Raw genomic sequence first — 26020 nt, forward strand, 5'->3', positions numbered from 1 at the left:
AACAAGGGTGTGCCGGCGAGAGGAACCAAGGTCTCATTCTTTTTGCACAAAGGAAATCGTATTTTTTTTCTTCTAATTTCAGAGTTTCTCTTGTCCCCTGTCTAGACACTTCAGACAAAAAAAAACAAATTTACGTCGCCAGTGAAATGGTGTTCGAAAATAGGGGAAGGCTCACGCTAAATCACTTGTGAAGACATTAAACCGGATCGTGTGCCTGGAGAGCGAGCGCTCCCCGAGCTCCTGCAGCTACTCCATGGCGCCAGAAATAGCGGTTAGCGCTCACATGCTGTTCTGCTTCAGCTGGCTCGAGCTGCCACCTGCAGCAGCAGTTCTTGGTTTCTCTTCCTCGTCTAGGGCCTGGCCAGGGAAGACGTTAGAAAAACATAGACGTTCATATTCCCACTCGCATGCGCAAAGTGAATTAGGATATCCAAGAATGACCTCGGTTATTCCATCTCTAAGATCCTTCGCCTCAATTCTCTGAATATTTTCCGTGTTGGTTTTTAGAGAGAGAGAGAGAGAGAGAGCAAGAGAAAGGGGAACAGAGAGAGAGAGAGATACATTGATTTGTTGTTCCACTGATTGATGCAGTCATTGGCTGCTGCTTGTACGTGCCCTGCAGGGATCTCCCTGCAACCTTGGTGTCCGGGGATGATGCTCTAACCAACTGAGCCACCTGGCTAGGGTGATTTTCTGAATTTTTTTTTGCCAATAGTTTTCCCAGCTGAATTATTATAACATAGTAAACACCATGGTTAGGGGTTGCAGCATTATTAGGAGTTCAGGAGACCTCCTGATTTCAAGCAGCAGAAGGACCCCTTTAATAACACAGAGTGTGACAAGCAGCTTTATATACATTATCTCACTGTGTCTAATCACTTTATTAGTTTTTCTTTTACAAACATGCTCATTCAGTGCCTCCAACCCCCCCATAATTTGTTATTTTGAATCGTGGCACTGAGTAGCAAAAATGGAAATGTGTTGAAGTAATTTAAAGATCTGTAGGTGATTTGTGTAAAATAGATTTTTTTCTCTGTTCATTTTTTTTTAAGGAATTCAGTATGAGCTAGTTTAGTTACTGAACTTGTTAGCAGGGTGAAGTTCAAGGAGATTCCTGACTCTCCTTTCCTTCAAGGGCTACTGCGGGACAGGGGCTGTGCCCAGGGGCTGTGCCCAGGTAGTGGGGCCTGCAGGTGAGGAATTCTGGGTTGAGCATTTGGTTGACTCATCAGGTTTTCTGTGAGACTTGCAAATCGGCCAGTGCTGGCTGTTCTCCCGAAGTCTAGGTAGCGTGCTAATCAGGGCTCTCAGTTATGTACCTGATGAGTGTGTGTGCTAATAACTAAATGTTCACAGCAGCAAGCGATGAGGGATTGGTCAGCTGGAATCTTTGCTGCCCACATGCGCTTCAGATTTCCACTGGAGAAAGATCGCTCTGTCTTTTTTCTCCTCAGAACAGGAATGGACGAGCCACTTTCTCCCTAAAGGAAACATTTAGGAGAAATGGATTAATTCAGTGAAATTCTCACCACTGAAAACTTAAAGTATTTTTAACTTAACAAACACACAGTTAGGGTTTTTTTGTGTGTGTTTTCAAGTAGACTTTTTTCCCCCCAAAGGGGAACTCTATCAAACTTTTAACGGCAGAATCTCAAGCAGTACAAGATGGAAAATTTGCAATGATTTCCATCAGGTTTTCAATATAAAAACCTAGCAAATACCACACAGTAAAATAAAATTATAACAACTCCCGCAGTGAACATTAGTGCTAAAATCTTACGGGAACTATCAGCAAACAGAATCTAGGGTTATAGCAAAGGGTTTATTATACATCACAACCAAGTGAGATTTATTTCTGTAATTAAAAGATAATTTGAGCCTTGGCCGACGTGGTTCAGTGGACTGAGCGCTGGCCTGTGAACTGAAAGGTCACCGGTTTGACTTCCAGTCAGGGCGCATGCCTGGGTTCCGGGCCAGGTCCCCACCGGTCCATGTTTCTCTCCTTCTCTTTCTCCTTCGCTCCCTTCTCTCTAAAAATAAATAAAATCTTCAAATAAAAAAGATAATTTAATATTAATCAAATTCCTCATACTAATAGGACTAAGGAGGAAAATATGACGCAAAAGATGGACTTGATAAAACTTAGTGATTGTGGGTAAAGAAAACACTCAAACTAAGAGTTTGTGGCTGTACCACCAATAAACAAATGCATTTGTTTCGCCCCAAATCCTATCAGCAAGCTTCTTGAATTAAAACTTGAAGCACTAGCTGGGGAAGCCAGAGACAGAAAGACATTTCTGCTGTTACCTCGGTTATTCAATGAGAAGAGAAAAGCAAGCGAGAGAGAAAAGGCAGATGTTTCTTTTTGGGGGAACTTACGCTTGATGCTGTGGGCACGGTTGTGTATTGCTTTGCATAGTCACTGACCGAGATTGGTGACAACCGATGGCCATGGATGGGGCAGTACAGCATGACAGCCCCGGCCCCCTCACCACACCCTTGGCCCTCGGTGGTCCAGCCGCTGCTGCAAGGTCAGGACCAGGGGCCAGGGGCATCTCCCACTGGCACCTGCCTCGTTGCTCAGCCTTTCTGCCTCTGGGACTCCCCCTGGACCACGGAGACCACTCACCCAGGGTGGCAAGTACCCCCTAGGCTTTGGATTCACTTCCGAGTCTGAGGTTTTTGTCATGGCTCTAAGCCTTTTGGAATGACAGGATGTCAACTTTGACGCTGAGAAAGGCCACTTCTTGGGCGTGACAAGAAGTCCGGTTCTTGCAGGTACACTATGTAGTTTGAACTGATGGCCTTTGTAGGGGCCAGTGTCCCTGATGGGACCAAGGGTAAGAGTAGACATAGGAGTGGCCCCTCTCACGGTGTCCCGGTGACCTGCTGGGGGCCGGTGCCTCCCGTCGCTGCAGCGGGAAGTGCTGGTGGACGAGGTCCTCTATCGCTTCCGGAAGGGGGCCCTACTCTTCAAGCAGGAGACCCAGTAGGCACTCCTCTGAACCTGACCCTGGCCGCCAGCAGATTGTCTGAGGCACGTGCGTGTGTGTGTGTTCAAATCCTGTTTGTTTTTTCATTAAATGTATTGGGGTGACCTTGCTTTATAAAATCACACAGGTTTCAGATGTAATTTTGTAACTCCTGCATTCTATGGCCCAATTCTATAATCCCTCCTCAGCGTGTTGTAGTGGGTGCTCCCCACCCCAGGTCAGGTCTCCTTCCGTTACCGTTTGTCCCCCTTCACCCTCTCCCCACCGCTCTTTCCCTTGGGTAGAGAGATGGCTTTCTGGAAGCACGATTTTGTCAGAAAGAATTGTTTACACAAAATGTTGGCCTTATGGATAAAGTAAGCCCATGGAGAGTGTGGAGGAATTAAATAAACTTCGAAGGGAGAAAAGCATGAAGAGGATGCATTTCCCTGGTGGACCCGCTGTGGTCTCGTGCTGTGCCCACCTCCCTGGTGAGGCTGGGCTCGGGGCGCAGCGCGGCTCCGGTCACGGCAGGGCGGGGTGTGGCCTGGCTGTCCTGGGGCTCGGAGGTGTGCACCCCATGCCCTCCGATGCGATGGTGCGCCTGTGTCACGGCAGGACGTTCCCCGCACACGTTGAGTTTCCTTGTGGACGAAGGAGGGCGCAAACCTGGCAGGACACGTCCATCTGCAGGAAAAGAATTGGAACGTTTTCTTGGTGTTGGAGGCACCTTGACTGCTTTCCTCCTTGAATTAAATTGGTCTGAAGGGCCGACCGAATCCGGAGGGTCAGCCTGAAAGAGCCACTCGTGTTCCACACCTAAGACGTCTCAGCCACCGGGGTTGCTCTAGTCCATCGCTCTGCCACCCCTTTCGTCTCACGGCACACACACACACTGACGACTCACACTCTTGCGGCACGCCAAAAAATGTATTTTTTGCCGATCTGACAAAAAGTAGGTATAATTTTGATTGATTGCGAACAAAATCATAATAGTATTTACCTGTCCTTTTTGCCCCAAAGTGATGTAAAAAAATCAGATGCCTAGACTTGTATATAAGGATTTCTGGTACCAGAAATCCAACTCAGGCTTCACACCAGATGCCTATTGCTGCCTTGGCTGTTGTCATTTTTCCATGTGACAGTCTGAGGGAAGAGAGGTCAGAGCCCCTGGCTCAGTAGGCAGGCTCTGAGTGGTTTACGGATTCTCGCGGCTCGCCGGTGGGGAGTTGCTGCTCCAGTTTCTCTGTGCTGTGCACGACCCACATTCTTTGCACATCCCTCCCCGGACCTGTCTGTCGTCCAGAGCGAACTGTGTGCAGCCTGGCCTCTGAGACCAGACCGAAACCTGCCTGCAGCAGCTGATGCAGCCGCGCCAGGGCCCCGCTGGGATGGATCGAAGGAGCAGCCCAGATGCAGGCTGTGGGGCCTCGATTCCACATTGTCGAGTCACCCAGGCATCTCTGGGGGCGGTGGCTGCCCCCTCCAGGCCCCTCCGGGAGGAATGCCCCTCACAGTTCACAGCTCTCGCCCCGGGCCCTTAGCCAGCCTCGCTTTTCATTTCACTTGCAGGAGGAGGAGGGGGCCCTGCCAAGTGCAGCGAAGGACAACAAAGCGCGAGCTCTTCGCCGGGGTGAACGGACACAAAAGTCCTTTCCCGCAAGCGGGGCCTGCCTCAAGGACGGCCGTTGGGCTGCCGACCGCCCCATGCCGGGAAATAGCCCTGCAGAGAGGCAGGGGCTGCTGCATTGAAACGAGCCAAGCGTGGGCTCTGGGAGAATAAGGGCCCCTGTGTTCAGCTTTGCGCGGCTCGGGCTCTCCGCGACTCTCGGCGCTTTCCCAGGCGGCGGGTCCGTTCTCGTGGAAGAGAGCTGTCAGGTCTGCAAGGCGGGGGCAGGGGTGGCATTCGGCTCTGGGGACGTCTGGGGCCCCTGGATTTCCGCTGCGCGGTGATGACGGTGCAGAGACGGGAGCGCCTCACTCGCCTCTCTGAAAGGTGCTGCCCCCTACTGCGTAGTAACTCAATGAGACGAGCAGCCCCGTGCAGCCCGTGCTGCGAGCTGGGTGGGCACTCTCCAAATGCTGGCTCCCCCTGCCACCTCCCTTTCCAAACGCCCTTAAACAGGAGAGAGATTTTAGAAATACACAAGCAAGTGTGACCTCCTACTTTTCCGTCGGCCACACACAGCACGCCGGTGAGCCGCGTGTCGCTATCTGTCCCTGGCGGATAAAGAAGCTCAAGCTCATGGGGCTCAAGAACTTCTCCCAGGCCACATGGTCGGCGACCAGAGAAGCTGGGCTTTGTTTTCTGTTACACAGGGCGGCCGGGAAAACATCCGGAAGCTTCCCCGTCCTGGAATCATGGACCCACTGAGCTGGAAGGGGTCGGAGAGATGAGCGTGAGCCACTGTCACGTTTTAGGGATACGTGACTGGCTCCTGATCATTTCTTTGCCTTGTCCCGTTTGGAAATCCTAGCCGTGCTATCAGAACCAATGACAGACAGACGGTGGAATATTTGTGTCGCACGCCGGTCATGTTTCCATTTTTGTGCCTCCAGCTCCATTTCTCCGAGATCCAGCCCGCGTTTCCTCAGACCCTGCGGCTATCAGGCCCTGCTCCCTTTTACAACCCAGAGAAATGGAATGCAGGTTTTCGAAATTACAGTGATTGTGTTTCTGCAGCCTTGGGAATGTCTGCCGGGTTGAGAGGAAGCCGCAGATCAAAGCCCCAGGGCGGGACGGACGCGAATGCAGATGCCAGGGTCCAACCAACCCGGCCCCGGAGGGCCGAGCGCACACTGTAATTAAACCAGACGGCGGGCCCCGTGCGGTCTGCAACGTCACCGGCAAGCCAAGAAAGACCTTGTTTGGTGCAAAACTAGGCCTTGTTTGGCCTGGTTTTCTGTTGTTTATTTTGATTACACAAAGCTCAGGGGGCCTTTGGACGTTTGCAAATGCCTGTTTCGGTGAAAGGGCTGGTTACAGTTGGAGCTCCCCTCCTCCTTTCCTTCCCGGGGGCTGCATGTGGGTTTCCCGCACAGCTCCTGCTACCTCTCTGCGCCTTCCTTCTGTGCAGATAACAGTCCTACCAGCCTTCCAACCCACACACGGCAGCTGCCACTCTATGGGTGCCACCTTCCCGGTGGGGCCCTGGCAGCTGAGGACACATGTTTGCCGTGGGCGTCAGGTCACAGCCAAGAACGGCCTGTCTTTCTTGTGGGGTCAGGTGGGGGCAGAGATACCCCTGGGCTTCCGATGTGAAGACATTTCCTTCCGTGGGAGAAAGCACACCGGGAACTTGGTGCTCGAGTCCTGTCCCAGCACGCACTCGGGAGGAGAAGTTACCCAGCCTGCGACAGCCCGTGCCTTTGTCCCTCCAGCTGTGTCCAAAGGCTGCTGAGAGAGTTCAACGGGGGCCTGTTGTGCAGTGTTCGGGACAAGGCGGACATGCCATTCATGTCCATGGGCTCATTCCTGCAGCGTGAGTGCGGGAACCCCTGCTATGCTCCGGGCACCACCCACGCAGCCGCGGACAAAACCCTTGCCCACGGCCAGTCCCCGTCTTCTCCTTCCCTCCGCAGTCACTGGACTGGGGACCCGGCCCCCACAGCCACGGCACGTACCGTGGACATTCCCGTCCTTTCTGCGAACTCATCCCTTTGGAAGTTCTGCTGGTGGGCGACTACATTTTGCGCCGAGGTTGCCTTTTTGCGTGAAACCGCAGGGAGAAGGCGTGGTGTAATGGCAAGATTTAACCTGCGTTCCCACTTGGAAGTGCGGGAAGGGGAAGTCTACTTAGTCTATCCCATTTGGCTTCCTCCCGAGCCCCTGCCTTCCGGTCAGAGGGAGACAGAACATGAACTAAACACCTGGTTTAAAATATCTGATAGCTTAGCCCGGCTGGTGTGGCTCAGTGCGCTGAGTGCTGGCCTGTGAACCAAAGGGCTGCTGGTTCGAACCCCAGTCAGGGCACACACCTGGGTTGTGGGCCAGGTCCCCAGTGGGGGACCTGCCAGGGGCAACCACACATTGATGTCTCTCTCCCTCTCTTTAAAGAAAAGAAGAAAAGTGTTCGATAACTTAACCCGTTTGGATGCTCGTCTGCTTCCCTTGGTGCTCAGATAACCTCCTCCTCCCCAACTTGTGTGGAGCCCGGGACGGGGCTGACGCTGGTGCTATGGGCAGAGTCACAGCCCCCTGATGCCCAGACAGACAATTGTCCCTTTCCACCCAGTGCTGCTCACCTGGTGGGTGTTTCTGTGGGACCTGTGGTTGGTCTCCCTTGCCATCAGAGTCCGCTGTGCTCCGGGTGACCCACCCTCCTTCCAGTTCCCCTTGGCAGCCTGGCTGGCCTCTCCTCCAGCGTCCCCCACCCCTCGACCTGGATAATGAGCAGAGGCTTGTGATTTCTGGGTCCCCTCGACGTGCCTCTCTCTGCACACACTGGGCCCCTAGGTCTCTCTGCAGGCATTCACACACAGGGCCACTGCACTGCAGAGTCTACAGGAATCTCTACGAGAGTGACCCCCCAGCCCTGACTTTGGTGATGACCTTGACCTGCTGGCATACCTCTCCCTTCCTGGGCCATACTCAGAAGGTAGGGAAGGGAGAGGAGGGCCCCTATAATTGGAAGCCTCTGAGCTTGGTTGTTCAAGTACAAAGGACTTAAAAGGGTTCAGAAAATCCCATTTCAAGAGACTTGCATCACCCACTGATTTTGAACAACAGAAACAGAGCATAACTCTTTCTTGTTCCTTCTGTAATAAACTCAGAACTTCCTTAGACACAATAGACTCAGAGCTTCCTTCTGGAAAAATCACGACCCAGGCAGACTGGTGTGACGATTTCTAGGCAGAAACACCGAAAGACAAACACACTTCAAAGATTTGCCCCAGCTACAGAACCACGCGGTCGCCTGCGAGGAACCCCTCACTGGCCAGCTTCACGGGACCCTGCCCGTCCAGGTGTCGGAGGCTCCGGGTAGTTGGCCAACTGTCCGCTGGTTTGGGGTGCGGCAGACTGCACGCTGTGAAGCCACACTTCTCTGCCCGGTGCAGCCTCCCTCCCTCACCCTCTCCATCACCCCACTCTCGCTCTCAGCTCACCTCTGCTCCTTGCTCCTGCTCCCCCACGGCACAAACATCACACAAATGCACACGCCCCCCCTTCTCTTGGTCCGTGTAGACGCACCGACAGCCCCATCTCTCCGGATCTTCCTCTTTTGTCCTCCTGCGTAAGTGAGCCTGGATTCCTTCGCGGGGCAGCCGTCCTTGCTCTGTGCCATGGAGCCACGCTCAGTCAGCAGGGACGGGAGAGGCCTTTCAGCATCGCCTCCCTCACTTTGCCGGCAGAGTCTCCATCGCAGGCAGGAGGCACGCGACGCTCCGAGAGGCTGACAGTGCGTGTCCCCCCGGGCATGGGGCTTGTCCTCTGGGAGTTGAATCCAGGGTCCCTTGACCTCTGAGCCCATCCCACTAAGGCACCCTGTTCAAAATACAAACTTAGACTCAGGGAGAGACGATTCTGTACACACTGAATCATCCTACCATCACACTGAAACATGGAAGTCAAAAATGACATTACGATGGCTGGTGGAAAAGCCACTGCTTTGAAGGGAAGAAGAGGGAACTCCTTCATCACAGAGATGATTCCTCTTTGGTGCGATTCTCTAAGAAGTGCTGACGAAAGGTCTGGTGACAGCGATCTTGCTGCCCTGACTCCAGAGCGAGCTCGGAAACAGAAACAGCGCACAGATTCCAGATTTGCTAACAGCGGAGGTCTCCTTATTTCGATGCTGGCTCTTTTCAGGACTCGTCTGACCACTTCTTCTTTTGTTCTCCTGTTTGGTTTTGGAGGCCAAGGCACTTTCCCTCTTTTACGTGATGATTAATTTTCAAAATCATATTAAATTTTCCAGTTTTTAGCATCTTTTACCACCCATTCGTATTTCCTCCCCTTTCCTGTTCGTGTTCTCTGGCTTCGTTTCCTCTGTCCTGGCTCACCGTGCTCTGCCCTGTGCGGTCACTGAAAATAAAATATATAGAGGGACCCTCCTCTCTGAAACCCCAGGCGTCGTGAGGAGGCCCCTCTGGACTTTGCTTCCAACCTCTCCTCGGGGCTGGCCACCCCCCCACATCCCCCCGATTGTGGGTGTGCCATGATAGCATGTGGAGGGGGCTGTCTTAGTTCTGTGGGCTGTTTTTTATTCTGTGAGGTTTTGCTAAAAGATAATAGTGGCTCAATGAAATAAATCAATTGAGCATTCGCTCTAGACAAAAAAGCGAGTGTGTGTGTGTGTGTGTGTGTGTGTGTGTGTGTACCTTGGGGAGTGAGGAGGTTCAAACCTAGAGAATGGATGGTTGTTTGCTGTGAGCTCCTTCTCAGGGCGCTCCTGAACCCGGGTGGACTCAGCATCAAAGCAAAAGGATGACTCAGCACGCGCCCATGACTCATGTGCAGGATTAGGGAAGAGAAAGGACGGAAAGGAGAGTTTCCAGAAAGAACGTCTAACCCCAAACGGAAGCCTCGTGGATCTCCTTCCTCCTGCTCACATTCCTCTCTCCCTCTTCCTGGCTGGCTTGTCCCTGGGGAGAAGGAGGAGGAGCCCCCCAAACTTCCCCTTTCCCGAACAAAGAAAGATCCCGGTTTCCTGTTTCAGCGAAGGGAGCAGATTTTTCAAGATTAGGAGGAGGCCACAGTGGGCTCCTCACATTTCTGTTATTGTTGAGCTATGAGATTTCCCCCACCCAAACGGCTGTGGCCTTTCGAGAAATGTCTCTGCTGGTGCTATCCGGGGCGCTTGGGAGAGATGGAGCCTGCCAAGATGCCACAGCTGCGGATGGGCATGCGGTGTCGTCAAAGATCAATTCCAGTGCACAGTATTCATGCATTATTGGATTTTCTTATCCTCACCGAAGGACATTTTTTTTTTTCATTGCTTTCAGAGAGACGGGAAGGGAGAGAGGGAGGGAGGGAGAGGGAGGGACATCCATGTGATAGACAAACATTGACTGGGTGTCTCCCAAATGCACGTGGACCAGGGATCAAAGTGCAACCCAAGTACATGCCCTGACTGGGAATCGAACCTGCAACATGTTTGTTATAGGACAACACTCCAACCAACTGAGCCACACCAACCAGGCCATGAGTAAATTCATTTTAAAGAAATGGTTTGTATAGAAAAGGACACCATTGACTCACAGGACATCTGTGCCTGTGCCTTCGTTTTATCTATGTACATGTCATTAAACCCAGGGGTCCCAGGAAGCACAGCGCACACAGGTGATCCGTAGGCACGCAGAACCACCTCGGCGTCCATTCTGAGGTGACACGTGGTGGGGCACCTATCCAGCCGAGATTATTTACTGTTGATTTTTTTTTTAGTTTTTCAGTTACAGTTGGCACACAATATATTATTTTAAGGTATACAGCATAGTGGTTAGACATTCCTATAAATTGCAAAGTGATTGCTGGACACCTTGACACCATACATAATTAGTGTAAGATTTATAGACTGTATTTCCTATGCCACACTCTATGTCCCTGTGACTGCTGTGTAGCTGCCAGCTTGTACATCTGGATCCCTCCCCTTTTTCCACCCGGTCCCTCCCCCAGCATCCCTGGTCTGGCAACTGTCAGCTTGTTGTTGGAATCCATGAGTCTGTTTGTTTGTTTGTTTTTTAGATTCCACGTATAAGTGCAGTCACGTGGTATTTGTCTTTCTCTGACTTGCTTCACTGAGCATGACACCCTCTAGGTCCATCCACGTTGTAGCAAATGGTAAGACTTCTTTCTTTCTTATGGTCGCCACATTCCACTCCCCATGTGGCCACGCCTTCTTTATCCCTTTGCCCGCTGATGGCCACTTGGGTTGTTTCCGTGTCTCGGCGAATGTCAATAACGCTGCAGTGAACACAGGGGTGCATGTATGTATTTCCAAATTAGGGTTTTGGATGTCTTCAGCTAAATCCCCAGATGTGGGATTGCTGAGTCATGTAGTTCTATTTTCCTATTTTTAATTTTTTTGAGGAACTGTAACAGGGTGCAGCCAGGGCGCCTCCACAAGTCTGGCTGTGGAATGGGAGACAGGGAGCAGGGCCCTTGGGAGTTATTTTGCATATCAATAACAGGCTACTTCCCACCTGCAAGCAAAAATGGTTATTCTGCATATCAACAGCCGGCTAGCTAGGGAGATGGGCGTGACTTTGATCCGTGGTGTAACTGGGAGGCAGCCCCCCTGGTTACAGTGCCTGCGTGAGAGCTTGGAGACCGGTTTGCTCCACACCAAGGAGCCACACCTGCGTGGACTAACTCTGGCAGCCGAGAAAGGCTGGGAAATGCAGGAGCGCTGGCCAGTGTAGCCGACTGTGGGAGAAGTCGGAAGTGGGGTTCTGGAGGAGGTTCCAGGCTGGGATTTAAACGCAAGGTGGGCCGCCCTGTGGAACAGGAGACAATGTGAGGCCGTGCGGGAAGGAAAGGGGTGAAAGGACTCTCACTGGTGGGCCAAGAGGAGGAGCCACGTGGTTTTGGTTTAAGAACTGAAGATGCCAGCAGCAGCAGAGCTGAGGGTGCTGGGGACTGCAGGAGACCTGCCCAGCTGAGTGTGGACGGCTGGGAAGAACGGGGAGTCCAGCCGGGCCACAGACCTCGATTTGTTTTCCTGGGATGCTGGGCCGCTGACTGGCCTCGTCGGGCAAAGGGGGAGGGGCAGGACTGTGCGTGGGTGTTTTAAGGGACTTTGGGATTTTAATGGCGACCTTCTGCCATTACTCTAAACCTGTATAACTTTGGAATAAATGGTTCCTTTCCTGTTTACCAAACTCTGGCATTGAGAGCCGCAGTCCCTACCTGGCGGCAGGCAAGATGAACCTAGTGTAGAAAGACCTCAGGGGGGAGTCCCCGGTAACAGTATCTGCCCCCCCCCCCACGGGTTCAGTTCTGGAACAGAACTTCCGTACTGGGACGCTACTTACCCATACGATTCTACCCAGAATTGTGCAGAGAAGTGGGATGTGCGGGGGGATCTGTTTGTGGCACTTCTCCAAACACTGCGCTTTGCTTTCCTCGAGAGCAACGCCCTGTCGTCCTGCCAGAACTGACGGGGGGGGGATAGAGTGAATGTGGGTGGAGGTCTTTGGAAAGGCGTGCTCACCAACCCACTGGGGAAAACGGGCATTCCCACTCATGCTTCCAGCTGTGGCCTGCCAAGGCCTGGCTTTGCCGTTCAGCCTCCCTTGCCAGGTGCAGCCCGTCCCTGAACCAGCACTGGGCGTTTGGATGAAGTGGACACAGGCTGAGGGACGGGCGGGGGTAATCAGGTCCGGATAGCCACAGGGGAGGCGGGACTTGGAGACCAACGGTGTGGGGGGCGGGGCAAAGCAGAGACGGCCTGGGAAAGGGAAGGAAAACGGTGTAGCCTCTGAGTGTGCTTTCTTATGGTTTTTTTTTTTTTTTCCTTTTTAATTCAAAGGAAGGTCTCAGTCCAGGGGTCTCAGCAGCGAGGAGTCGCTTCCAAAAAGAGAAGTTTAGACTCATAAAGAGAGCACTTTTTACCTGTACGGCGAATAAGCACCATCAGTTCAGAAAAACACCCCTGGAACGTGGGGCCGAGTAGCACTTTATCAGGAAGATCGGCCGACAGGGCGGTCAGAGGGAGTCTCCTGGAAGGGTCAGGGACGGGGATTCCGGCTCCGTCTTTCCGGCAGGGCTTACTACCCCTCCCACTCCCTTAAAACGACTCCTTCAAGGATGTGCGTGTTGCCAGCCCCCTTTCTGTGGGTGGTGCGCTCCAAAGGAAACGGGGAGACTGAACAGGAACCCTGGGGTGTCCGTATTCAGATCATTTTCAAGGTCAAGAGACAGAAGTAAGAACCAAGACTCCCAGCAGTTTTAGCGACGGGCCGGTCACCGTCGGTCAGCAGGCTCGACCGAACCCTGCGGCCTTCAGGACTCGGGAGGCAGGCTACTTGGCTACGAGGAAACACTGAAGTGATAGGGGGCAGAGAGAGCCTAGGCTGAACAAAAAAGAAGAAGCAGCAGCAGCTCCAGTGTTTGGTTGCCAGGGCAACTTTTCCTGATTGCAAGAAGGCAGATAAAGGGTGACCCAGCCCAGCTGGTTCCTCAGAGCAGACTTTGACCATCTCTCCCCTTGTGGCCAGAGGTCACGGCAGAGAAAGGGCAAAGTGTTCTTTGCCATTGCCCAAGAGACGGCACAATGGGCAGGAAAGGGAGGTGGGTCGGGGCGTGCGGGAGGCCCTTCCGTGGCCTTCCGGAGAAGTGGCGAGCAGGCGGTCACAGGATGGAGCCGCGCCCGGCCCTTCGGCGCTCCGGCATTCGGGGGTCAAAGCTGCCAACGCTGAAGCTGCGGGCAGCCCTGGGCCTTTCAGAAGTCCGACAGCTTCTCGGAGGAGAAGGCAGGAATGAGACTCAGCTCGTGCTGCCTAACCCATGGGACTGGTGGTGGGCCACGGACGGAGCCCACGCACGCGATACAGGTGGTCCTGGCCCAGACCCTGGCCACGGCGGGGGTCTCAGCGGCAGAGGCGAGTCCGACTGCGGCAGGAGGAAGGGGGGGACTCCTGCACCTGGTGCCTGATGCAGTCGCGGGTTGCAGATGGCGAGGAGGAACCACAAAATCTGTGTCTAAAGGACAGGGCTTCCTGGGGACCTGCTTCTGGCTCCAACGTGAGCGGGAAAAAATTATTTTACAAAAGTTATGCATACTGAAAAACGAATGACTACTAATAAAATTAAAAAATAAAAATATCACCTTTAGTACCCAGAGCTAATGTTATAACCGGCACCTAATAATGATTTAATAAGTGCCAGCCATTAAAAATAGAAACAAAATCAATAAAAATATATTTAGGTATTTTTGCACACATATCTACCTACTGACCTACATGTCATTTTTTTGAAAAACTAGATTAATCGCTAAACCATATATTAGGAATATTTTTCCATGTCAATAACTATGTTTTGTAGCTCTCTTTTCTCTGTTTTTTTTTTTTTTTTTTTAGATTTTTATTTATTTTTAGAGAGGGAAGGGAGGGAGAAAGAGAGAGAGTGAGAGAAAAACATCAATGTGCAGTTGCTAGGGGCCATGGCCTACAACCCAGGCATGTGCCCTGACTGGGAATCGAACCTGCGATGCCTGGTTTGCAGCCCGCGCTCAATCCACTGAGCTACGCCAGCCAGGGCTCTTTTCTCCATTTTACCACTAGGATCTGTATTCTTTGCCACATGAGATAGACTGTTGGCCATCTCGACTGGATGCAGGAATCAGCAGACCTTACCTGTAAGCCTCACCTGGCTTACCTGTAAGCCAGACCTTACCTGTATCCCTCCTACGCCTCAAAGAGAAAAAAAATAATGGCAGAGGTTGGGTGTGCACTCGTGCAAAGACACAGACTGAAGCCACCGAGATCCATTCTTGACCCCGGGAAGGGAGAGGAGCCCCCTGCTTCCTGCTGCGGGGCCCCGCCCTCCTTTCCTTCCCCTCCCCCCTTACTTACAGGTCCCCAGATGGGCTCCATGATTTCCTGACTACAAGGAGGAAGCCCAGCTGATCACCAGGGACGCCTGACATCTCAGCACCTTCTGACTTTCGGCCGCACCTCTGTTTACTCGTCTGAGCCGAAGGCAGAGGAGCAGAGCGACAGATGCCACACCTTGTTCTCTCTTCCTGTGTCTGGTTGAGAAGCAGAACCAGGGGCCGTTGGAGCTGTGGCGGCGGAGGTGCAGTGCACGGGCAGATATTGACCTGCCCGCGGCCGTTCTGTGTCATTGACAAAACACAGGGCGTCTGCGGCAGCTGGCTGATTCTCCCACCACCGAGTCGGTCATTCTGCCGGCGTCTTTCCCCGACTTTTCTCGTGGTCCGTCCTTGTCAAGGCCTCTTCCCTCCCCTTCTGCCCTGGGACCCATTGCCTATGGACCTTGACCCTTCCTCTCCTTCTCTTAGCCTTTCCTCAGCATCACTCTCTCATCACGCAGACATAATCTGTTGGCTATCAAACTAAAAAGTAGGCACATTAAAAAAATGTGAAACCCTCCATTGAACCCCATCTCCCTCCAGCTCCTGCCTCCACCTGTTCTTGTGTCCACGGCCTAAACTCAAACTCTATCCACCAACACGCCCTCATCTGGCTTCCGTCTCCACCAGTCTCTGTGGTCACTTTGGTCAGAGTGATCAGTGGCCCTCACGTTGACCAGGTAATGGTCACCTTGTGTCTTACAACTGTCACCCTCTCAGCATCCTCCCACGTGGTGCACGCGCTCAGCCACCCTCCCTGACTGCCGTGACCTTGTGCTTCCCGGGGTTTGCCTCTGCCGCCCTGGCTGCTCCATCTCCATTCTCAGCTCTGCAACCCTCGCTCAATTCTGACAGCTTGACTTAGTGTGAGGTTCTGGGTCCTTTTCTCTCGGTGAGCGCCAGGAAACAAAGTCCTGGCTAACTTCCAGCCACAGTGCGTCTGCCAGGACCCCAGACCCACCCGGGGCTCGTTTCTCAAATCCCCACGTGCACAGCTAGGATTTACCTACTGGCAGGTGGAGAAGCCTCCACACTGAGTTATTGGCCCGTGGTGCAGAGATACCAGAGCAGATGAGGCCAACTGGAAACCTCAGAAACTGCCCCACCCTCCTCAGTCGAGATAGAAAATTGCACTCTGGCAGCAGGGGGTTGGTGCAGATTCACGGTACTGTTGAATGCCTACAGCGCGCAGGGTTGCTGCCAGTACTCGTGACCATATCTTCATTCGGGCCATCAGTCAACAACTGGGTGTTTCTCTGGAATGTCTTCAGAGGGACCACAAGCACAGGCCAGTGGCACCCCTGACGGTGGCTGTGGCACTGGATGCAGTGTTACTGCCGGATAAATGAGAGAAAATGGGTTAACAAGGCCTGAGATGCAGGGCATGTGGTCATTGGTTTGGGAAATGTACTGTTTAAACTGCAGCCGGGAAGAGGATCAGAAGCCGTTTGCACTCACGCGACACAAATACAATCTAACTGTGGCTTTGACCCAGGATTATGGTGACTCTCTCCCCTCTCTGGCGAGGTGGCCTGAAGACGCTTGGATCACCTTGAAATCCCACTGAAAATGATACCGATGCATCCCCTTGGTGACATGGTGCTGATTGGACAGTACTCCGGAAGACCTCAGAAGACACGGGCGGGAGAAGCACCGTGAAGATCTGGGGGCCTGACACTCCGCTCTGGCGATGTCCTTGCGGACCCAGAGGTCGGGAGCATGCTAGGCTGTCCCCTCTAAGGGGAAAGGCACACCTTGCTTCCCCTGCAATCAAGAAGGAAGCACGGGGCCTGATCGGCATCTTGGGGTTCTGGGCGTGGCACTTGATACACCTCAGATTACCACAAGCATTTGGGGCCCAGAGCAGGTTAAGCGCTCTGTAGCCAGTGAAAGCCGTGGTGTCAGCAACCTTGTCATTCAGGCCAAGTGGCCGGCACCTCACTGTGTGTGAGGTGTTGTTGATGGTGAGACTCACCACATCGTGAATTAGGGCAGGCCCGGCAGCGGTCTGTCAAAACAGTTCACCCGAGATCAAGGGCAGAGCACGCGCAGGGGGCGTGCCGCTCGCCAGATTTGTGCAGCGCCCTCCCGCAGCTCACACCCGCCGCCACAGAACATATCTCGCGCTATCGGCGGAGGGAGGGCGAAGCGGTCTGAGCTGGGATTCTCAGCGAGTGGTCTCGGCCGGGGTGTGCAAGCTAACAATAGCTGCAGTCTAACCACGGTCAGGGCCGGCCTTGCGAGGCGGTGGATTGGGGGGAGTCGTCCCGACAGGGTGAGCTGTCAGGGTGCACCTCGTCCTCAACGTTGTGTGGAGGGGAAGTGGCCCTGACGGCTTTAGGGACGAGCTGTGTCAAGTACTTAAGGTAGCAATGACACAACTGTCACCTGTCACACAAACGTCTTCAAGATACAGGTGGGTCCACAGATACACACTGCATTTCCAGTCAAAATCTAAACACAGTTGTTGGTAGACATTGAGATTTTGACTTTAAAATTTATATGGAAATGCATTTTGAGTAACCAAAATAATCTTGACCAAAAAAAAAAATACCTGATTTTAAGACTTATTACACAACTACGGTAATAAACATATACAAAAAGATCAATGGAATAGGCTAGGGTCCAGAAATATTCCCATACACCTGTGTTTAACTGAAGTTCCAAAAAAGTCACCAAGGGAATTTCAGTCGGGAAGGGAAGTCTTTCCGACAGTTGTGAAGGGAAGCCGAAACGTGTTGGAAGGGGTAATGACCCTTGACCCCTGCCTGACACCATGCACAAGTATTAATTCGAGATGAAGCAGAGACCTAAATGCAAAACTAAAAGTATAATGCTTCCTGAAGTACCCAGTAAGCACAGACATGAGCATGTCTTTGTGACTTTGGGCAAAAACACTAAACATGAAAGGGGAAAAGTCTGTTCCTAAAAAGCCATGATTAAGAAAGAGAAAAAGCAAGTGTGTCTGGAAGAGGACTTATTTCTAGACTATGTAAAAACGCCACACTCAATAATAAAAAAGACAAGCAACGCAATTTAAAAATAAGCAAAAGAGCAAGAGACTGGGAAATATAACATTCACAAAGGAGGATGTTATGTACGGCCAATAGGCATACGGAAACATGTTTACGGAGTTCAGCATCACTAGTCATCAGGTAGATGCAAATGAAAACTGCCAAGAGATACTATTTCACATCTGACAGAAGGGCTAAAAAAATACACGACAATGCCAAGTGTTGGCGAGGATGAGGGCAGAGTGTGAGATTTTACAATCATTTTGGAAAACTGGTCGCCACTTTCTCACAAAGTGAAACATACACTTACTCTACAGTCTAGCAGTGGACAGCCCTAGGTATTTATCCAAGCGAAATAAAAGCCTATATTCACAAAAAGGTTGCACAAGGTTTATAGCAATCTAATATACAATGTCAAAAAAGGGAGAATCACCACAAATGCCCCGCAACGGGGAAATGGATAAATACATTGTGATGAATGGGCCAGATCGTCATGTACGAGACGCTCATTGGAGCTAAAAGGAAAACAACACTGTTACCTGAAAACAACACAAGTGAATGAAAAAAAAATCATTATGCAGAGTGACAAAAACTAGATGTGAAAAGTACTCTGTGACTCCGTTTGCACGAAGCTCTAAGACATGCAGAAGTGATACACGACCATAGAAATGGGACAAGTGGTTTCCTCTGGAGGGACTCAGGTGGATTGGAACTCATGTAAAGAACTGGGGGGAACCTTCCGGAATGATGGAAATGTTTTATGTGGTGGTAACATGGGCACGCACAATCGTCAAAACTCATCTATAGTAACCGGCCCTATAAGACCTGTACATTTTATTTAAATGTTATCTACAACAACGTATTCCTTGCTGATACGTGTGACAACGTGGAAGAATCTCAAAGACATAATATTCAGCAAAAGAAGCCAGACACTGAGAAAGTATATTTTGTCCGAATTTATTTATACGAAGCTCACTGATATGCAAAACTAATGTTTGGTGATGGAAACGAAGACAGCAGTTGCCTGTGGAGGGCGTGGCCGGGCTGGAAGGGAGATTCTCTGAAGTGACAGCATTTCCACGTCCTGATTGCCGAGTTGGGGACGTGGTCTACACACTCGTCAAAACGCATCAGACTGTGTACTCAGGATGCATAGGCTTTACTATATGTAAGTGCACTAAATACTTAAAAAGCTGCATCCATACAAACTGACAACAGTGACCCGTGTTCTGGCAAACACGCAGGCCGACGGGCACTCACCAGCTTTCCTGTGGGAGATGGGAAGGAGGTGGGTGTTTCCCACGAAGGGTCTGTCAGCCGCACGTCTTCTAGCCCAGCGGCCCCCCTGCGAGGACCCTACCCCATCCACAGCCCCCGGACGCAAGGACATCGGAGCACCGGCGCTCGCTGAGGCGGCGTGCATGCATGCGTCACAGCAAGAGGGCTGCGGACAGATGGACGTCCGGCATCGGGGACTGTGACTGCCCCGGGGTGCACCTGCCATGCAGTCCTCCCAGATCCCCCGCCCCGCTGCAGTCACAGCTGCGGTGTCCGTGACCGGGAGTCCTGTTTCCTTTTTCCTCCGTCCCTCCGCCCCCTAGCGTCCCCTGCCCCCCCACTGGCGGTCACCTGCTCTCCATCTATGAGTCTGTCTCTGTTTCGCTTGTTAACTCAGCATGTTCATTAGGCTCCACACATGAGTGAGATCACATGGTGCTTGTCTCTCTTTGACGGGCTCAGTTCACTCAGCATAATGCTCTCCAGGTCCACCCACGCTGTTGCAAAGGGAAAAATTTGCTCCTTGTTAATGGCCGACTAGAATCACACTGCGTCAACGTCCCGTAGTTGTTCTCTCCACTCATCCATCGGCGGGTACTTGGGCTGCTCCCGTATCTTGGTGACTGTCAACACTGCAATGAATATAGAGGCTCTTATGTTCTTTCGAATGAGTGTTTTGGATTCCTTCGGATGTATTCCCAGAAGGGGAATCACTGGGTCAAAAGGCAGATCCATTTTGCACTTTTTGAGGAGTCTCCATACTGTTTTCCACAGTTGGCTGCACCAGTCTGCATTCCCATCAATGGCGCAAGATTCCCCTGTGTCCACATCCTCACCGGCACTTGTTGTCTGTGGATTTATTGGTGATGGCCATTCTGACAGGTGTGAGGTGATATCTCGTTGTGGTTTTAATGTGCATCTCTCCGATGATTAGTGACGTTGAACATCTTTTCATGCGTTTATTGGCCATCTGTATGTCCTCTTTGGAGAAGTGTCTGTTCAGGTCCTTTGCCCATTTTTTAAATTGGGTTATTTGTTTTCTTGGTGTTGAGTTGTTAAAGTACTTCATACATTTTGGAGATGAACCCCTTATCAGATGTATCGGCAAATATGCATTCCCATTCTGTGGGTTGTCTTTTTATTTTGCATTAGTTGGTTCTTGTATGTGCCCTGACCAGGGATCAAACCCACAACCTTGGTGTATCAGGACAATGCTCTAACCAACTGAGCTACCCAGCCAGGGCCCTGTCTTTTTTTTAAATAACACAAAGTAAGTCAGCCACCGTGCTGCTGTGTAACGACCTCCAACGGCTTGCCGCTGCACCTAGCAGAGGAGTCTAACTTTTCTGACAGCCGTTAAGGGCCTTCCTTCATGATCTGGTCCTTGCCGCGCTATCCGTAGACCCCCACCACACGGACCCCTGTCTGTTCTCTGACAGGCCAGTCCCGGGCCTGCTCGTCCCCTCGTCACTTCCTCAGGACACCTCCTGACGGGCTCTGTCACCTCCTGCAGATCGCAAGTGAGTGCCCACAGGTCTCCCGTGTCCCTCTCCCCCACGCCATCCCATTCGTCTTGCTTGCAGCGTCTGGCGCACCCTGTGCTCACTGTCACGACTGTTCGTTTCCTGTGGAGTACGAGCTCCACGGGGCAGGGGCATTTTAGCCTTGACCTCCACTGCATTGCCACACCCCACACAGTGCCCGGTTAACGGCGGGGGCACCGAAGCATTTATCGAATATGTGCACAAATGAATGAAAGGCAATACCGGCGAGAGCCGAGCAAGAGCTTAGTTCTAGCATCAGGGAGACACGGGTTTGACTTCAACATCTGATCTCGGGAGATTTATGAGGCCTCTTAAAACACATCTTGTCGTCTGTACCGAGGAGTCGACAGCATCTACGACACAGCATCGTTGGAAAAACTAAATGAGAGACCCTATCTATGAGGCACATTGGTGCCACTCAGTGTGGCATAGCTGTTAGGTTTGTCATCGTCACTGTCGTCATTCTCAGGCCATGTCACAGGTGACCCTCCAGCCTGTGAGGTGACAGACCTAGGGTCAGGTCCCGTCCCTGTGGCAGTTGGCTTAGCTTGGCAGGTGGGGCCAGAAGAAGACCTCACAGCTGAGCCCCCGGCTCGTGCAGGCGCATGGCCGTCATGCCCACGACCGTGCTCCCAGCCGGGAACAGTTCCCGGGGAGCCTCGTCCCCTCCCCCTGCTCTCCCCAGCCTTGCGCCCCTTCACTCAGCTCCCTGTCTGCACTGGGGGCTCTTCAGCAGTGCGAGGGGTCCTGCCCACAGGCCACGCTCAGCAGAATCAGGTGCTGGGTGCTGTGTTCAGACGGGCTAACCTGGCTCTGGGGCGCATTGTGGGTTAACAATAGTAAAGACCTGATAACCCCTTGTTTTCTCTCCTTGGCGCACAGGAAACGCTAAAACTACTCCACCCTTTCCAGTGGTCCGGGGGGTGGGCCGAGAGCGCTGGTGTGGTTCAGAGTCTAGAGTATTTACAGCACAGAGACGGGGGTGGGGGTGGGGACAGGTTGGGGTTCAACGACCTTCACGGGGCAAATGCGCTGGGAGTTGGAAGATGAGACAGGGAGGGCAGAAAGCCTCACTTGCTTCGAGTTTGTGTGAGGTGAAAGGGCAGGGCTGTTGCTTGTCTGGGGATCCGCCGGGAAAGCCAGCCTGGAAAAGTACCGAGTTATCCGGGCTCACGTTGCCAACTCCACAAAGACTTCCTGACTCCGGCCCCCTGAGCTGCAGCGGCTGCCTTGGGCTCATTGTCCGGTCTGCGTGCGGTGTCCCTCTGTCCTAGGAATGCCCTTCCATTCCTCATGACCTCTAGTGACCTTGAGAACTCCTGCCCCTGGAACTGTCCCAGCACACCCTCCGCGCCCCCCATGGTGCCTGATGCATTAGTTAGAGGCGTCTCCTAGGAGCTTTTTGAGTGAATTGTGGACATTCGACACCTTCTTGGTTCATGCAGACACAGTAAGCAGGGGAGAGAGGTAGACGTTGCATGCATACAGGTGTCCTGTGAGGGGGCTGAGCCTTGGGAATGAATGGTCCCCAAAAGTGACACAAGCTAATAAAAGAAAAATATCAGACGAAAGGCTGGACACAGTCTTGAAGGGCAGTTCCATACTGCGTGACAGAGGGGAGGAGCTTGTGCCTGCAGGGGCTGGTGACAAGGTTGCACCCTGCACAAAAGGTGGGCAGGGGGCAGCACGTGAATGGGGCTGATGGTCAGCCCTGTCTCCGCTAGGCAAGAGGTCAAGCTGCTTGCCTGGGCGGGGGTGGGGTGCGTCCAGGACAGCCCTGAGGATGGGCCCCTTGTCCTAACGGGTCCCCCCAGAGCAGCTGAGTCCTTGGGATTTGCACAAAGTCCCAAGCTAGCGTTGGCCCTGGAGGAGCCATATTTTGATCCTTTTTATGCTAAGGTGGTAAAAAAAAAAAAAAAAAAAGGAAAAACCCTCATTTTCTTCCATGTAAACGTAGCTAGTAGAAACAGCATGGGACGCCAAGCTTGTGCGATATGAATGCTTCTCTGCCCCGCTCTGCCCCACTCTGCCCCGCTCTGCCCCCCTCTTCCTCTCCCCCCCTCCCCCCCCTCCCCCCTCAGCTGAGGGGTGGAACCCAGTAGCTGGGTAAAGGGGAGGGGTTTCCACGTTGAGTGAGGACTGCCCTCTGCGTCCCCTCCCCCCTCGCTTTTCTTTGATGGTTAAAGGGAGGAGCTGGTGCGCCCGCCCCTGCCGCCCCTGGGTGTCGTTGAAAGGGGCCCAGCTGTGCTGTCTCCCAGGAGGGCTCAGTGACACTCAGCTTGACTCCAAAGAGCCATCCTGACCCATTCGTGTCTCTCCCAACCTCCTATCACGATCTGATTCCGGGATTTAAAATTTGCATGTCCTGAATATTCATCGGTGCCATCCATTTTGATTACCGGGGGCAGAGGCTGTGTGTCGATTGGGTTAGATTGGGTTAGTGGCCATTCACAATCGCTTTTGATTTCCAGCTCTTGAGGGAATCACAGACTCTGTGTAATTGGCGCCTTTGTGGAAATCACTACCGTCGGGAGTTAAGGCGAGGGTCCCCTCCTTCCTCGATGGCCGCTTCGGGGAGAGGGGACAGGCCTTCTGCCTTATTCTGAAGAGGAGGCTGTTTGCAGGAGGCACCCGGCCAGGGGACCCACGTTTCCCGCGTGCACCTGCTGCAGTGCAGGGCCAGGCGCCCTGGCTCCGAGGGCCAGTTCAGTCCGTGAGCAGCCGTGGGACCTGGGCCCACTCGCCACCCCAGTGTGCCCAGGGCTGTCCGGGTTTTAGCGCGGGAAGTCTCTTAATCCTGAGCAAGCCGGGAGGTCTGCGGTCCTGGCTAGGTCCCTTCCCGTCGCCTTTCTGCTGCTTTTTATGCTACTGGGCACATTTGCAGTAAGTGCTGACCATGTGCCGGGGCTCGGGAGCTTTGAGCAAACACCTGCCTGGTGCTGGGCCCCAGGGCCCAGGAGACAGGTGTGGGTCCCTCTGCTCCACGGACAGGGAATGCGGCTGGTGGGGTGGAGGGTGGTGAACTCCCGGACCTGGGTCATTCACTCGGCGCTCCCGGAGGCGGAAGGAGGCGGGCAGTGACCTTGGAGTTGCTGTCCTCAAGCTGAGGAGGTAGTTCCAGGCTGGGATCCCTCCGCTCTGTCCGAGCCCTCAAAGACCAAGCAGCCGTGTCTTATCTCTTCCTCGCCTTGGGTTACAAGTTTTCTTTTGCACGTGCATCGCCTCGCGCCTGTGCTGATGACGCCCAGGTCCGTCTGCTCTCGCCTGCACCGCACTGCCAGTGCGGGAGCGCGCGGAGCCACTGCGGCTCCGGGCGCGGGTCTGCGCAGGCGCGCCACGCTCGGCCACCTCGCCGCACGCCCGCTGCCTCAGCAAGCGCGCGCTTAGCTCCAATGGCACTTTCTTCCCCCAAAGCAAGACTTCCTCGGTGGAGCTGGGGGGCTGCCTCGGGTCCCTCTCTGACGCAAGGCCCCCGTCTCGCAGCGGGTCCGCAGAAACAGCTGGGAGCGGGCGTCAGGCCAGAATCGCGCGCAGGCCGGAGGCCAGCGCTGCGCGGCGCTGCTCCAGCTGACGTCACGCCTGTCTCCCGTCGCCACCGTCCACCCCGGGTCACCGCGACATCCTGTTAGGTGGCCTCCGGCCTCAGGTCTTTCCCCCAGGGACACTCTCCGCCTCTTGGCGGGAGAAACCTTTGCAACACCGGCCTCCGTGGGTGACGCTCCCACTCAGTGCCCTCCACTGCCTCCTGCCATGTGCACCGTCCACGGCAGAACGAGACTCTTTGTGCCCTGGCTCCAGGGCCCTCTCCCGCTTTCTCGCTCTCTCCCCCGCGGCGAGGCGCGGGCTTTACTGGATTGGATGCGGTTCCCCGTACAGGCTGCGTGCTCACGGCCCGGTCTGCGTGCGTTGCTCTGTCCGTGCTGGCGTCCCCCGCCCTCTCGCCCCATCATGCACACCCCCCCCACACACACACATTCTCTGCCTGCTCATCGCTCCCACTGCTCCAAGGGACTCCGACGGTGATATGGGATTTCCCGTGGGGCTGGGAAGATTGTGTTTCAACTTCAGGGCCTGAACAGGTGGAGAGGACCGGGGTGGACGTGCTGGGTGTACCCAGGACGGATGAGATGTTCTGCAAGGCTGGTGGTGACTACCCCAAAGCAGGGCGAGGGAACCCAGGAAACGGCATGGCCGGAGGGTGCGGGTTCTCGCTATGAAACAGCACAGGCGAGGTTGAGAGGTCATGCCCCGGCTGAACTGAGAGTCCCTGCAGCAGACCTCCCTGGGGTGTTCCCGCGGGGGCCTCCCAGCCCGGGGGAGGGCCTTTTGCCTTTCGAATGCCCGAGTGCCCAGCGTCACGCCAGGCTGGAAAGCAGTGACTCTGAGCGAGGCCGGCTCCTGCCAGCCGGGGGGCTGGGTGCCACTCTCGGCAGGCTGGCAGAGGAAGTAGTTCGAGCTCACCCCTCCCTGCCTCCCACGCTGGGCAGGGCGGGCTGTGGGCAGCGAGGGTGTCAGAGGCTGAAGAAGTATCAGCAGTCCTGGGGCGGGGGGGGGGGGGGGGGGGGACTGCCTCTCTCTGTTCCAGGACAGACAAGGTCACGGAATCCCCAGCTGGCCTCTGCTAGGTTCTGATAAGCAAAACCTTTCGTGGGAAAGGCATCGTTTCGCTCTTCACTCGCTCCCGTGGAGTGAAGTGCGCCCTTGCCCACTTCTGGGGGGCTCAGGTTTATTCACGTCTGCAAATTGCCTCCTTCCAGAAGACACTGTTATCAGAGGATTAGCGTCCTAGCAGGTGCTTAGCCTGATGCCGGCTCTGGAAAGACACAAATGAGGGTTTGCCCATTCGATGTTATCCAGGCGCTCTACAAAGATGAACTGGCCCACCCTTGCGGCCTGCTCTCGAAGGTCATTGTCCTTGGCTTTCAGCCGTGGCATCGGGACTCAGAGGGGGCTAGCCCAGGGCTGCGAGGCTGGTAGGCCCGGCAGTGAGGCTGGCCGGGCCCCCTCTGCGGGAAGGAGGTGCTGCGGGCTTCCGCCCAGAGAGCTGCGCAGCCCGAAGGAGCTGCTCGGGCCCCAGGAAGACAGAAGACCGAGCAAGACACACTCGCTGCAGGTGCCAGGCCATGGGGATGAGTGGTAGTAGGTGGGCTGGCGTTCGGGACGGACGGGAAGCGGTAGTAGAATCGCATTGTAAGGGGGCGCTTCTGCAATTTGTATGCCAAAGCCTTGCAGTGGTTTTAGTTTATTTATTTTTATTTATTTATTTTTTTTGAGAGAGAGATGTGTTGTTCCACTTACGCATTCAATGATTGATTCTTGCATGCGCCTTGACCGGGGATCGAACCCACAACCTTGGCATGTCTGGATGACGCGCTAATCAACTGAGTGACCTGGCCGGGGCCCGCCCAGGTATTCTGTGCATACAGTGCCTTCAGGCTCTGACGGCCCTCTCACGGGGACACCCGTTTCCCTCACAAGAGCTCCTTGACATAAGTAGGTCGATTTTAGAGGCCGAGTCGTGTCTCCCACAGAACCTCTGTGTTGAAACCCTAACTCCAGCACCGAAGAATGAGCTTGAAAGAGGGGATGGCGTCCCAAGCCCACCTGCCCGGAGTCCATATAAGAAAAGTAAATTCCAGCACAGAGACGCCCAGGCCGTCCCTGCGTGCAGAGGGGCA

The 26020-nt window shown here is 53.7% G+C and overlaps 1 long non-coding RNA gene across 1 annotated transcript; it reads right to left on the minus strand.

Annotated features, from left to right (window-relative positions):
* Window positions 1-555: 555 nt before the first annotated feature.
* LOC118498168 lies at window positions 556-25738 on the minus strand. Its single transcript, XR_004900688.1, has 3 exons — window positions 25637-25738; window positions 857-861; window positions 556-578 (listed from the first exon to the last, which is right to left on the minus strand). It is a non-coding gene; the product is annotated as an uncharacterized LOC118498168 (long non-coding RNA).
* Between the last annotated feature and the right edge of the window lie 282 nt (window positions 25739-26020).

This window comes from Phyllostomus discolor, chromosome 14, assembly GCF_004126475.2.
Source record: "Phyllostomus discolor isolate MPI-MPIP mPhyDis1 chromosome 14, mPhyDis1.pri.v3, whole genome shotgun sequence".
Classification (NCBI taxonomy): Eukaryota; Metazoa; Chordata; class Mammalia; order Chiroptera; family Phyllostomidae; genus Phyllostomus; species Phyllostomus discolor.